Here is a 12,019-nt window from a genome sequence, read left to right as displayed (position 1 = left end):
TGAGGCGTGTCATCTAAACCTCTTTTCTTTTTTACAAAGTGGAGAGCACCCTTGGCGCACCGGGGCACACCAGCATTTCTGCTGTGTTTATATAGCTTTGGGGAAGTCGGGGACTGTGCTCCACATGCAGGTCCTTTTTGCTGAATTCCCCTCCAGGAGCACAGGGGCGAAGAGGAACACATCTCTCGTGAACACCTGCAACCAGCAGTTCCTTCCTCAGGCACCGAAATAGATTTTCCTCACACTACAGTAAAAAGAGATACTGGCTGTTCCCCTTCATACACCCCAAAATATGAACAGTGGTTCTAACAAGAAAGAAGGTGAGAGTGCCAGCAGGTTCTTCTGGGATGCAAAAGCAGAGCTACATAAAGCATTAACATCTACACTGGACTTGGGTTTAATTTGCAAATCCCAACTGCTCTGCGGTGCCCCACAGAAGAGGCTGAGGTTCAGGCTGCGTAGCATGCCTGAGGTCCATCACATGCATGCTCGTATTCAAATACCTTGCTTAGAGTTGTTCCTAGTCTTACAGATCTCTCTCAAGTCTTCTGGCTTTTACAGGGAAGGCTCAGCAGCCACAGACCATCTGAGACAGCCTGTTGGATGGCGCCTTGGTGAAGAGGTGCACCCACAGAAACAGCTACACAGAGGGATTATGTTAGTATGTACAGTACCTCCAAACAACTTAATTAGTACTGGACCTAATTTGGTTTAGGGCCTAGCTAAGCCTGCAGTTTGAAATTATTAGCGTAGGCATGCTTTACTTTCTATTTTACACTTATGTTGATTGTGGACAAGCTTTGGTTTTAGTCAAGATAACCAGACTTCAGGACAAGGTGATGGCAGCAAGGCAAACACCAAGCTGAGCTCGATGGTGAGGGAAGCACCAACTTACCTGTGGGTGGACGCTCGAGAAATGTATCAGCACAGGCCTCTGGTCAAAGCAGAAAGGAGTGGGAATTCCCTTCCGAAAAAGAGTGTCTGTCCAGCGTGAGCAAGGACACGTTAAACAGCTCGCGCTACCTGCTCTGCTCTAGGAAGTGCACAGCAAAGCCCTCGGTGTCCGACGCCAGTGAAGTGTTAAGCAGCGAGAAAATAGTCTCAACCACCAGCACGCTGGAAACAGCAAAAAACTATTGGCTTTGGCACATGCGCAAAGCATATGTGCCTGAGTTGCCTGGAATAGCAAGAGATACAAAATGCAGGGCTGCCAGAAGCGATGGTGAGCGGGACTGGGGAGATGCTGCACTGCTAGGCAGAAAAATGGATATAATCCCATGTGCTGAGCTCAGAGGAAATCCAGATGGTTTCCTGATAATCTTGAGAGTGAGAATTTAAGATCCATCAGGCCAAGAAAGGGGAACTACATGAGACAGAGTCATATCACAATATTTAGGAGACTTTCTTGGTCACTGGGTTGCAAGGTGTTTTTTGTACTTGGCAGCAAGCGTTTTCAATATTAACACCTGTATGACAAACAATTTGATATTTGAAAGCTGTATCATCTGAAACCTTATTTGTCTCATTTAGGCAAATTTACCTCCTGTCAGACACCAAAGATCCTTACTTTTACTTTACCATGACTTTATTTCCAAACTTGTAAACCCTGCTTTACAGAGAAAGCATCTTTTCATCTATTATTTGGCCACTACCAAGCAATTATCAACAGTAGCATAGTACGAGTCACACTCATCTGTACCCCATGCAATACATACAAAAATGTCTTGTCACCTAGTCCCTAATCAATCCACAGTGCTGGTTTCAGGCACTTTTGAGAAGAGACAGTAGGCTGAGTTATTCAGCAGTGCAAGCAGCCAGTGTGCAGGTGAGAGAAGAAAGGGGACCCTACCTTAGTCTCTGCCTGGCACCCCCATAAGCCTGATCCCTTTCAGACTGTATGAATAAGATTTTAAGATTTTCATAAAGGAGATGCTATTGAACAACTACTAAGAAGTCATTAAGCATTGTAAATAACTAAAATAGAGATATTGTTGTCAAAATACACTGCATAATTGCAATTTGTGATGCATAAGCTTTGCTGTGCTGGGTATGTTAACTTACTAAATTGTAAAATTAATTCAGCCACAAAGGGTCTCCCAGTCAACCATGCAAATTAGCATGGTTCTGTTGCAATGTTTTATATTTCAATACTGCCTTTAATCAGAGAATCTCAAAATAATTTTTGATTCATAATTAATAAGACATACTGTATTTCCTTGAGCTATGTAAGTATGATTATAGCATACACTACACTACTCTCCTTGCACTTTTCCACATCTGTAACACTGTTGTGTAGGCTCATGCAATAGCAATAAGCTCTGACCATTGCCTTGTTTCTAGTTTGCAAATGTGCTAGTCATGCGAACATGTGTATGTACATGTGTCTCCGCTGTTATTCTTTCCCTACCTGCACCAGTACAAAAGATACAAGTTGGTGAGAGGATATAAAGCTTGTAACAGTCTTTTCCCAGATGCCTATTTCTTGCAACTTTCCATGGGATCCTCCAAAGGAGGAGCAGCAACGGAACTGAAATGGGAATGTGTTTGTGCACACATGTAGATGCATGAGCTGCAAATCAGCACATCGCACCGCAGAATCATGTAACATCTGAGAAGCAGACAGGTAAGCCTAAAATTTACCATTTAAAAGCAACTGCACACCTAACTTGTCTTGCTAGTCACACAGCAGATTATTCATGGTAAAAGATTTAAAAATCCAATCTAGTTTTAACCATGTATTCTTATTTAAAGGCTAGAAGGAAAGTATTATTTTACAGATAGAGATCAGAGACACCAGGAGACTTACTTTCCCACAGTTGCATTGTAAGTCTGTGGCCACACTGGCAATTGCATGCACTCAAACTACTATTAATTCTGCTTACAACATCAGTGCCTAAGGACTGCTAAGAATGGAGCGCCTTCGGTCTTGCTAGGCTCTGTACACACAGAGCTGCAGCCAGGCCCTGCCTGGAGCTCTCACGGGCAAAACAAAGAGCGATGGAGGAAAGGCAGTAACACAACCAGCAAATTGTGTGATAGAAACAACTTCAGAGAAGGTCCATTTGTGTTTTTTTCTTGGCAGGGTTTAGATAAAGTAGGGTGTGTGGAACTAATAGAAACAAGGGACTGATGGGGAAGGACATAAGGAGAAATAGGCCAGGAGAGATGAATATAAAACAGAGCGGACATGGAGCAGAAATGAAGTGAAAAGACTGCAGGGAGTGGGAAGATGCAGACAAGAGAGGAGAGCTGGAGCTCCAGCAAAAGAGGATGGGGCACAGAATTATCCAAAAGTACAGCAAGCTCTCACAGCATCTAACAGTCCCCATTTCAGCAACTCTGGTAGCTGTTCCTCTCTGTGGTTCAGTGGAGGCACCACTTGTGTCCTAACATCCTCTGAGCAAAAAAGCTCCCTGCACAACTCTGTGTTGAGGGAAGGGGGAGGGATGGGCACTGGCCAGAGCCCATCTACTTCCCCATCTCCTCACAGCCCGCTCGGCCCTGGTTGCCTCTGCAGCTGCTCTGCCAGCTAGAGAGCTTGGCCACAAGGCCAACCACAAGCCCGAACTTCTTCTCTTGCTAGTTGGTTCATTACTGGTCTCACACAACAGGCCTGTTGTGAGCACACGGCGAACACGCTGAACACTCCTTCTTCTCTTCCATATCCACACCGCTTCCCTTTCTGGTTCAGGTGACAAGAAATATATGCAACAGATGACTGAGGAAGAAAGAAAAGAGCAGGAAAGACACATCTTTGTGGTTCATCACCTAGATGGTCTTTTAGGTGCACTGACAAACATGCACTCCCCCTAAAAGCTGCTCCTATTAAACCCAACTGGATTTGAGGGACAGGCTTCTATCTTTACTATTTTTTTGTGTGTGAAAGCTAATTCTACTCTACCAGAGAGTTATGTCGTGCACCCTTTTCCTGCAGACAAAAGGACACAGGCATACAGCAGATCATGGTTTATGATAGCTGGAAGCAGAAGATGGAGGCACTTCCACTTACCTCCATATCCCTGTACCCTGTGGGAGGTCATGGGGTTCAAGGGGATGGATGTACAACCATTTCTTGTGGTATCTTGCCAATCCTCTGCCCCTGGGTCTGTTATGATTAATGCTGATCCACCACCTGGAGTCTGTGTTGGCCGTTCATACTGTTTTTCATGGCGAGTAACCATAGTAAGCATGTGTAATGGATCTCCACCCACACTTTTGAAGAGTTCTGGGACTGCTGGAAAGATGAAGCAAAGTTAAATTGGGCCCCAGACTGCACCATGTAGCCGAGTCCCCCGTGGATCTGCTCTCTGCTGAAGGGCTTGTAGCAAAGGTTTCCTCTCCCTTGAGGGTATATTAGGAATAGCAGCAAGAAAGGAGTTACAGTAGGGTCACTTCTCAACAGGGAGCACGTAAAAGAAGGTATTTTTTGCTCCTAAGCCACTCTGAATCCTGTTCAGCAGCAAGTTTCCAGAATCCTTCAGACAGGACAACACAGCTCACTGCCTCTAAAAGGATAACCTTCAAACAAGAATATCAAAGTTAGGGCAGCAGGTTTCTGAAACACCTCAAACAGTTTCTTGCAAGTCATCATTAAAATGGCCATTCGTGGGTAAGAACAAAACCCTGAGCAAAGGTTAGCCCTCAAATGCTTTTGAAAAGCCATGTGCTGTGTTAAACAAAACCATTACGACACAAGCTGCAACCTATTTCCAACATCCAGAGCCAGAGATCGTATAAAACTATCAGATTAGATTTGTATTGTAAAGTTTCTACTAAAATAAAGTCACGCCTGATAACACTGATATACTACACACTATACATAGGTAAATCAATATTATCATTACCCCCCTGAGTGCAATATTCAAGCAAAGTTTGGTAATCAAAGCAGACGGCATTTAACAGAATATCAGAAATATTTATGACATCTTTAAACAATTGCAAGCCTAAGAGCTAGAGCCCCCATGATTCAAAGTACAAAAGCAGGATTTTGACAGCACTCCGTGGAAAGAGAATTTTCTTTCTGCTTTTGGCACACCACCATCAGATCCCCTGCATGCAATCCAGCCCTACAATAAATATCCAGGCCACATACAACACACGTACGCACCCCCGGGCACCCAAATCTTCAGCTGTTACAAACTACCATCGCTTGCTTTACTTCAGCACAACTGTCAGCAGCATCTGAGGATCCGTCCCAAAGAACGTATTCCATCAGAAGCTGAAAAGCACCAGTTTTAAGGTAGCTTTTGACAGATTAACAAGGTTGGTGGTGTTTTTTAAATGAACACCCTTTAGTTCATGACGGGCCTTCGGCATTTTTATGTTACAACAACCATTTAGGCTCATCTGCAAGGCGTTCAGGCCAGTGCCAACACACAGTATTGCCAGGCCACTGGTGTCTGGGGCTTATAAATTATCACATTTCATTCACCGAACTGAAGGTCTAGAAACTCAGTTGAGATTTTAAATTTCACCCCACAGGAGTGCAGACTATGAGCTGGGGCTGAGACTGTGGCTGCGACAGAGAGGGCCTGGCTTCACCACAAGTCCCACCGACTCTCACGCCTCCCTCCTCACCTAACTTCCATGCTGACACTGCTGTGGATGTGATGGACGGGCTCTGGTTTAACAACAGAGTTTTCTTGTCTTTCTGTCCAGTCACTAATGTAGGTAGGTCAGTAGGATCAGAAGCTTAGCAAGGTTTACAAAATAAAATCTGCTATTAATACAGTTTGGGTGGGGGTTTTTTTAATAAACTGGTTCATAAGAAGACTCATCTACTCATCTGTTCATTCTCAATAAATGTAAACTCCTTAACCCACTGCATGTTTTATTGGAAAACCCATAGCCCTGTGATGTATCCAGAGCCCTACGACCCAGAGAAGCGCTGCAATTTGCTGACACATTAAACAGTGTCATTAGTGGGAGCAACTTTTAGGTGTAAACACTGAAAATTTTGACAAGCAGTGGGTAATTGCTCATTGAAGAAACTGCTGTTAGAGGGTCCCCTCTTCAGCTGGTTGCTGCCATCCGTCTGAAAGAGGTAGCTGCCCCCACCGCAGAGCTCCTTCTCCTTCCTATTACAAAGGCTAGCAGGTGAATTTAACCCAATGAAAGCTCTTTACTTTAGGCTGGCTGACATTGCCCTGCAGCAGATTCTCACTGTCTCTTTCCAAATGGCTCTGCTGGGGCAACAGCAGTGAAAAAAAAATAATTGGTAACCAGCAACAAAAAGGAAAGAACACCTGAAACCAGTGTGCTGTTATACAGTAGATGTCTACCACATCCTAAAACACAAAACATCATTCAAAGATGAAATCTGCAGGCAAAAGCAATCTTTGCCTGCCAGTGCCTTTCCTTTGAAAGAGATTAAAGAAAAAGTAATTGCAGTGAAAAACTGCTCCTTTACCTAAACAAAATCTGGGGAAAATTCTAGGAATACATACCTTGGAGAAAATGAACACTTTCTGGAAATAAGGTTCTGGAAGTTATTAACAACTAGTCGACTTCTTTTATGGTAGTGTTAGAATTGGAAGCTAATGAAAAAGACAGCAAATTTCAACAGATAGGTCTGAATTACACTTCTCTAGCGTTCAGACCTGAATGGTAACTTGATAGCAGTTTGGCCACAGCAAGTTGTTTTTTGCCTTGATTTTTGTTTCTTTCCTGTGAAACTTTGAAAGTGTTTTTTTCTTTTTTAATTTCAGGATGGTTTATGTTCTTCAGATTTTATTTTTCTGTATAACTGCCCAAAATACTGAGTGTTCTGTTTGTATATACAAATTTCAAATTCAGTTTCCAAGGCTTTCTTCTGGAAAATGCCAATTTCCTCTAAAACACTTCTTTTCAATGGTGAAAAAATAAGGTTCTTCTCTTTTCTCAGGATGGATCTCGTTTCAAACTTGCAGTAATTCGTCACCTTTTAGTCCAAATCTTAGAATAGTTACTCAAGATGATTGTCCAATTAGCCAGATCTTGAAATAAAGCAGAGAAGGCACTTCCATGGAGCTTGCATTGGTCTGTAGGTTCCCCCTTATAGCTGTTGATTAAAATCACCTCTTGATGACAGCAGTGTCAGACTTCGCAGGAAAGGAGGCTCGAAAGAGTGGGAATAAGCAGTAAAGAATAAAAACCTTTTCAAAGAATTTAAGACTTCACTCTGTCAAGTCCTTATTGTCAGCAAATCTCAACACAAATATAAATTGTCTGTTCAATACTAATTATAATTGCTTCATGTTCCACTCATCCTCCACTTTAATATTAGTCCTACAGAAAATGAAACCGGGTAACTTCTGTTCAACCCAGGCATGGAAACCAACGCTGCGTTACGCAGACAAGCAAGGATCTCCCCAATTTCAAATGGGAAAAATCGGCAAAACCAAGCGAGACCAGTCCAACAGAGTCAGTCCCTGGCTGAGGTTCCCCACTCACCTTCGCAGACGTCCCTCAGCTGTGACCTGCCTCTTCCCTGCTGCTGCAGCCCTGCGTCTTTTCACACCAGAAAACAGCACTTGTGCCAAATTGCGAAGTGCTTTTACGAGGTGGAAAGGCACCAGCTAGGGGCTAAAGAAAGGCCAATAAACTCCTCTAACTTGTAACAAAATAACAAATGTAAACCCGGGTCAAGTGAGGTGAAGGGCAAGTGCATTAATCGCCCGTATTAACGGGGCTCTGTGTGCCTGCGGCAGCACTCGATTGGACAAGACAGTGCGTCTTGCTGTAAATAAGACAAATAAACAGCAGCTACAACAACAAATCTTCCCCCAATTTCTTTTACTTTTCATTAAACAAGTAATCTGATTTTTATTAAGTCCTCTTCAAAGTCCGTACGGGCTGGCCTTCTGGTGACGCTGCCTATATACCCCAACACATACATTACAGCCTGATGAATGCCTGGAAAGGAACTTCAGCCAGTTTTGTTCTTAAGTGATAATCGAAGAAATCCTCCGTCACGTGTTGCGGCAGTGTGAGTTGGCTGTACCAGGATGAAGAGTCATGCAGATGTTACCCAAATGCTTCCATTAACTTAATCTTCCTCAGAAGGGCCCTTCTGCTGCCAAGTACTTAAGAGTGTCACTTGGGATTTAGATGCCATTTTTGTTCACTACTGAAGACTGGTCATGTGTAGGAATCTGCAGCTCTGATAATAGGGTTTACAGAACACCATGAAAATAGATTACTGGCTGCTGAAAACATTTTAAAAAAAGACAATGTTACCTTTTACTAGTCATAAAGTGCTTTCTGGCATGGAAGGCTTAATGGTTGTTTATTCCGGTATGTTTTCCAGAACGCCAGCTTAGAACAAAATAAGGATCATCATAATAATTAGCTGAGATGCTGAAAATACGATACATGAGTCTAGATCATTCAATGTTTTCCTTCACATCATTTAAAAAAATAAAACTGTATTTTGTGATCAGAAAATGCATCAGACTTTTTCAATTGTCCTAGCATATGTTGTTATCTCAGTAATGAAACCAGTTTTACTTTTTTCCTTTTTTAACTCAGTTGTTATGTGGGAAGATGTAGTAGTATAAAAGAGCAGGAAATAGTATGAGTAAATTTAACTTGAAAAGTTTAGTATGTTTTTTAGAGAAAAGATTAACAAGTCCTTTTTTTTTAACTGCCTTTTTATCTCCATTTTTTTCATCTTGCATTTGCTTCAGCCAAGCAATTCCAGCAGTTCAGAAGGACAGATGTTCCATCTCATTCTATTCCCAGACAAGTCACTCTGTAAAATTACATTTCTTTTGAAACATTAGTAAAACAGTTTAAAGACCATCAGAAGTTTTAAAGGAGAATTGCAGAGGAATAATCAGCAATACGTTCGGATCTAGTTTCTATATTGGAATTTTTTTTTAGTTGCAGTGCCACTCCTCAGTGAGATACAGTTTCAAATTTATTTTCCACCTTGTGGTTCTTCCTGGTTTGCATCTATATAAGTACCACAAGCCTCACTGCAATCCATGCGGAGTATGGGTATTTATGATATTCAAGGGTGATGTGTTCGGGGATGTGCTCAGTGAACCAAAGCATACCAATACACCTCACAAGGAGAAAAAAATTATTTAAAATACACTCCTATGCCAACTGGCTAATCAAAGCCTACTCAGTAAGGACGTTCAGCAGACAGCTGCATTTCATATCATCACTGTTAATCTGCTCATGCTGATACACTTCTACAACAAGGCCAAAGATGTAGAAACCTTTGGTCGATGCTCTCAGCAACCACACACCTGCATTGGCTCTTCCTTGATGCGTTAGTGATGGCAGAAGAATTAAATACAAAGTCTTGAGAAAGGCAAATTAAGATTTAAAAGCAGCATTTAAAGTGAGCAACTCTCATGCACAATCACTGCATGTGGGTGCATCTGTATTACTGCTTTAGCTGGGATCACAAGTTGAACCTCCCAATCATCCCCATTTACCACACTTGAGCTCACATTGCAGAGTGGTCTCAGAGCTAAACCAGAAAGACATGTTCCCGAGAGCCCTAATTTACTCACTTAGATTACTGACATTCAGCCCATGGGACTAGACCAGCATCAGCTTGAAGTACCCTCCTGAAATGCGCACGGGTGGGCTCCGCGTCCAGGGCACCGACAGCTCCCCGCTGCAGATGTGTTGCTATCGGTCTCCACTGCTAATGTGGACACACAATCTGTATTGCATCGGGTGCAAGGCACGTTACTCTTAGGGCCTTAATTTCCAGGTTCTTCATCAGGTACGGACACTGATGCTTGTAAAATGGAAATAACACCTCGCATGCATCTTATACGGTTTAAGTCAGACCACACAAGCTTTAGGAAAGTACAGAATTAGGCCCAGTATCTCAAATCTTAATAACAACTGATCAAATCAATTGACTATAACTCGTATGATCTATTAAATACATACTTGATTCTGGTATATAGAAATAAATTTCAAATTAGGCTCTTAAGATCCGCTTGAATATAACATCCTCCTAGGCCAATTATTTCTCAGAAAGCACAGACTTAAGTTTACTAACACAGCCAGTGTGAATTTGTTGCTTAAAGCCCCAAACCTGCAAATACTTAACACACAAACAGAAAACTCTTTGCATGTGAGCATTTTATGTAACCCCAGTGTTGCCTATACATAGTAAACCTTAATGCATACCTCATCATTTCGAGATAAAGACACATAATTGAGATCAAGAACTTCACAGAGAAAGGCTCATGCATCCTCATATTCTGTTACCAAGATTCACTGTATGAAATAGTGACAGGTGAGTTCAGGCCAAAATAATCATCTTAAGCCAGTTCATGTAGCTTCAGAGAGACCTGGCTTTATCCACCTTCCCATGTCAGACGCAGCTGGTTCAAGGCACACTGAAGAATTTGAGTCCTAGCTTTTGAACTTCAAAGGCACCACTACAGATAGCAGCAAGGTCGTGTAACGTTTAACTTGGGGTTTTTTTTTCCTCTATTTGTAGCTATTTTGGAGTTAATAACCTAAGATTCCGCTACTGCCAATGGAAAGAAACAGGACCCTTCAGGGTATCATCTTCATGTGATCTGAACACCACTTTTACAGAAGGACAGTTCTGTCCTTCTGTAATAAACGTAACCAGGTGCAACAGTGGGAAAATTCCTGCCATCCTAACATCACTAGAAATTTTATTATTGATTTCAACATGAATGAATGAAGTGAGGTTTCATGGCAATTGTGGATACCCTTTAGTTATTGCACACTATTTACAGCAGCATTTTGTCTTCTCTCTTTTCTCTACCAGGAATTAAAAGAAAAAAAAAAGGATGCTTATGCAGAAATAGAAAATGGTTATTGTGTTAACCTCCCTGAAAAGCAAGATAGCACTCAGTGAAAAGTGTATTAGGGCAAATCCAATTATTTAGTAACTCCAAAGAGGTCAACAGAATTGCAACACAGATGAATTTGGTTCAGTGCTGCAAATTAAGAAATTGAGCTAAATTCTGCCCGAGGTATGTGCACTGAAGTAAGACTACACATTTAGCAGATAGATAGGAAAAAAATTAGCTTGCATCACACAGGATCAAGTCATGCTTGCTCTGGCAGTGTAAATCTCTTACCAAGTGCAGTGGACCTACTCCTCTAATTTGAGGCAGCAAGAATTGGATTTTTCTTTTTACAGTTACATATAAGAATGTGATCACATTAGGAAGATTTTCTGTCATCACTTTTCTTTCAATTAGAAAACAGAATATAGAGGGTAGGGGCTATTATGAAATCACAGTATTGGACTGTATCCCAAAACAAGGATTATATTAAATAAAAAGGGAAATACAAACTTGTTTCATGACCATGGTGCTTCAGTTTTACTTAGATAATTCTAACAAAAGTAATCACTCAAGCCCGATTTACAAATGTGCACATATCAAATGTGGATGGAAGATCTTAGTAGCCTTCCAGGAAAAATGTGGAAAATACATGATCCCTAATAATAAAAGCAGTTTTTGCTTTTATTATGTGACCATCTTAATCATCTAATACCAGTACAATAACAGACTAAGATAACCTATAGCTCCGAAACACAGAAATACCCACTTTCTTCACTCATTTCAGTGCGTTAGACTTTCCTCTCTACAAAACCTATCGCTCAGCTAGAAAGCAAACTTGCATCTATTATCTTGCCCTAGTTACAGCTAATGTTCTACATATAGAAATCGCAAAACTACTTCCTTTATCATTAAATGTAACAGAGCTTATGAACTTTCAAAATCCCACAGGTATTCTTAGAACTTTGAATAACTGGAAATGCAAACTGGGATCCCTATAGCTATCCAGTTCTTCTTGAAGTCCATTGAACGTGGTGCTTACCTACCTAGGATGTGGGCCCCAGTCCCCCCCAAAATAATCCATCAATACTCACAGAAAGAGGACACCAATGTGTGTTTTTCAGGCTGAGCCCTGAATGAAAAATGTGGGGAAACCTTCAGGAAAAAACCTCCTGCATGATGATAGCAATTTATCTTCAAGTATCATCTGCTTTTTAAATGTTCAGACACTAGAAGGACTA

This window comes from Phaethon aethereus (assembly GCF_964289735.1).
Source record: "Phaethon aethereus genome assembly, chromosome: 3".
NCBI lineage: Eukaryota > Metazoa > Chordata > Aves > Phaethontiformes > Phaethontidae > Phaethon > Phaethon aethereus.
The sequence above is the reverse complement of the archived record's forward strand: the minus strand, read 5'-3'. Positions refer to the sequence as shown.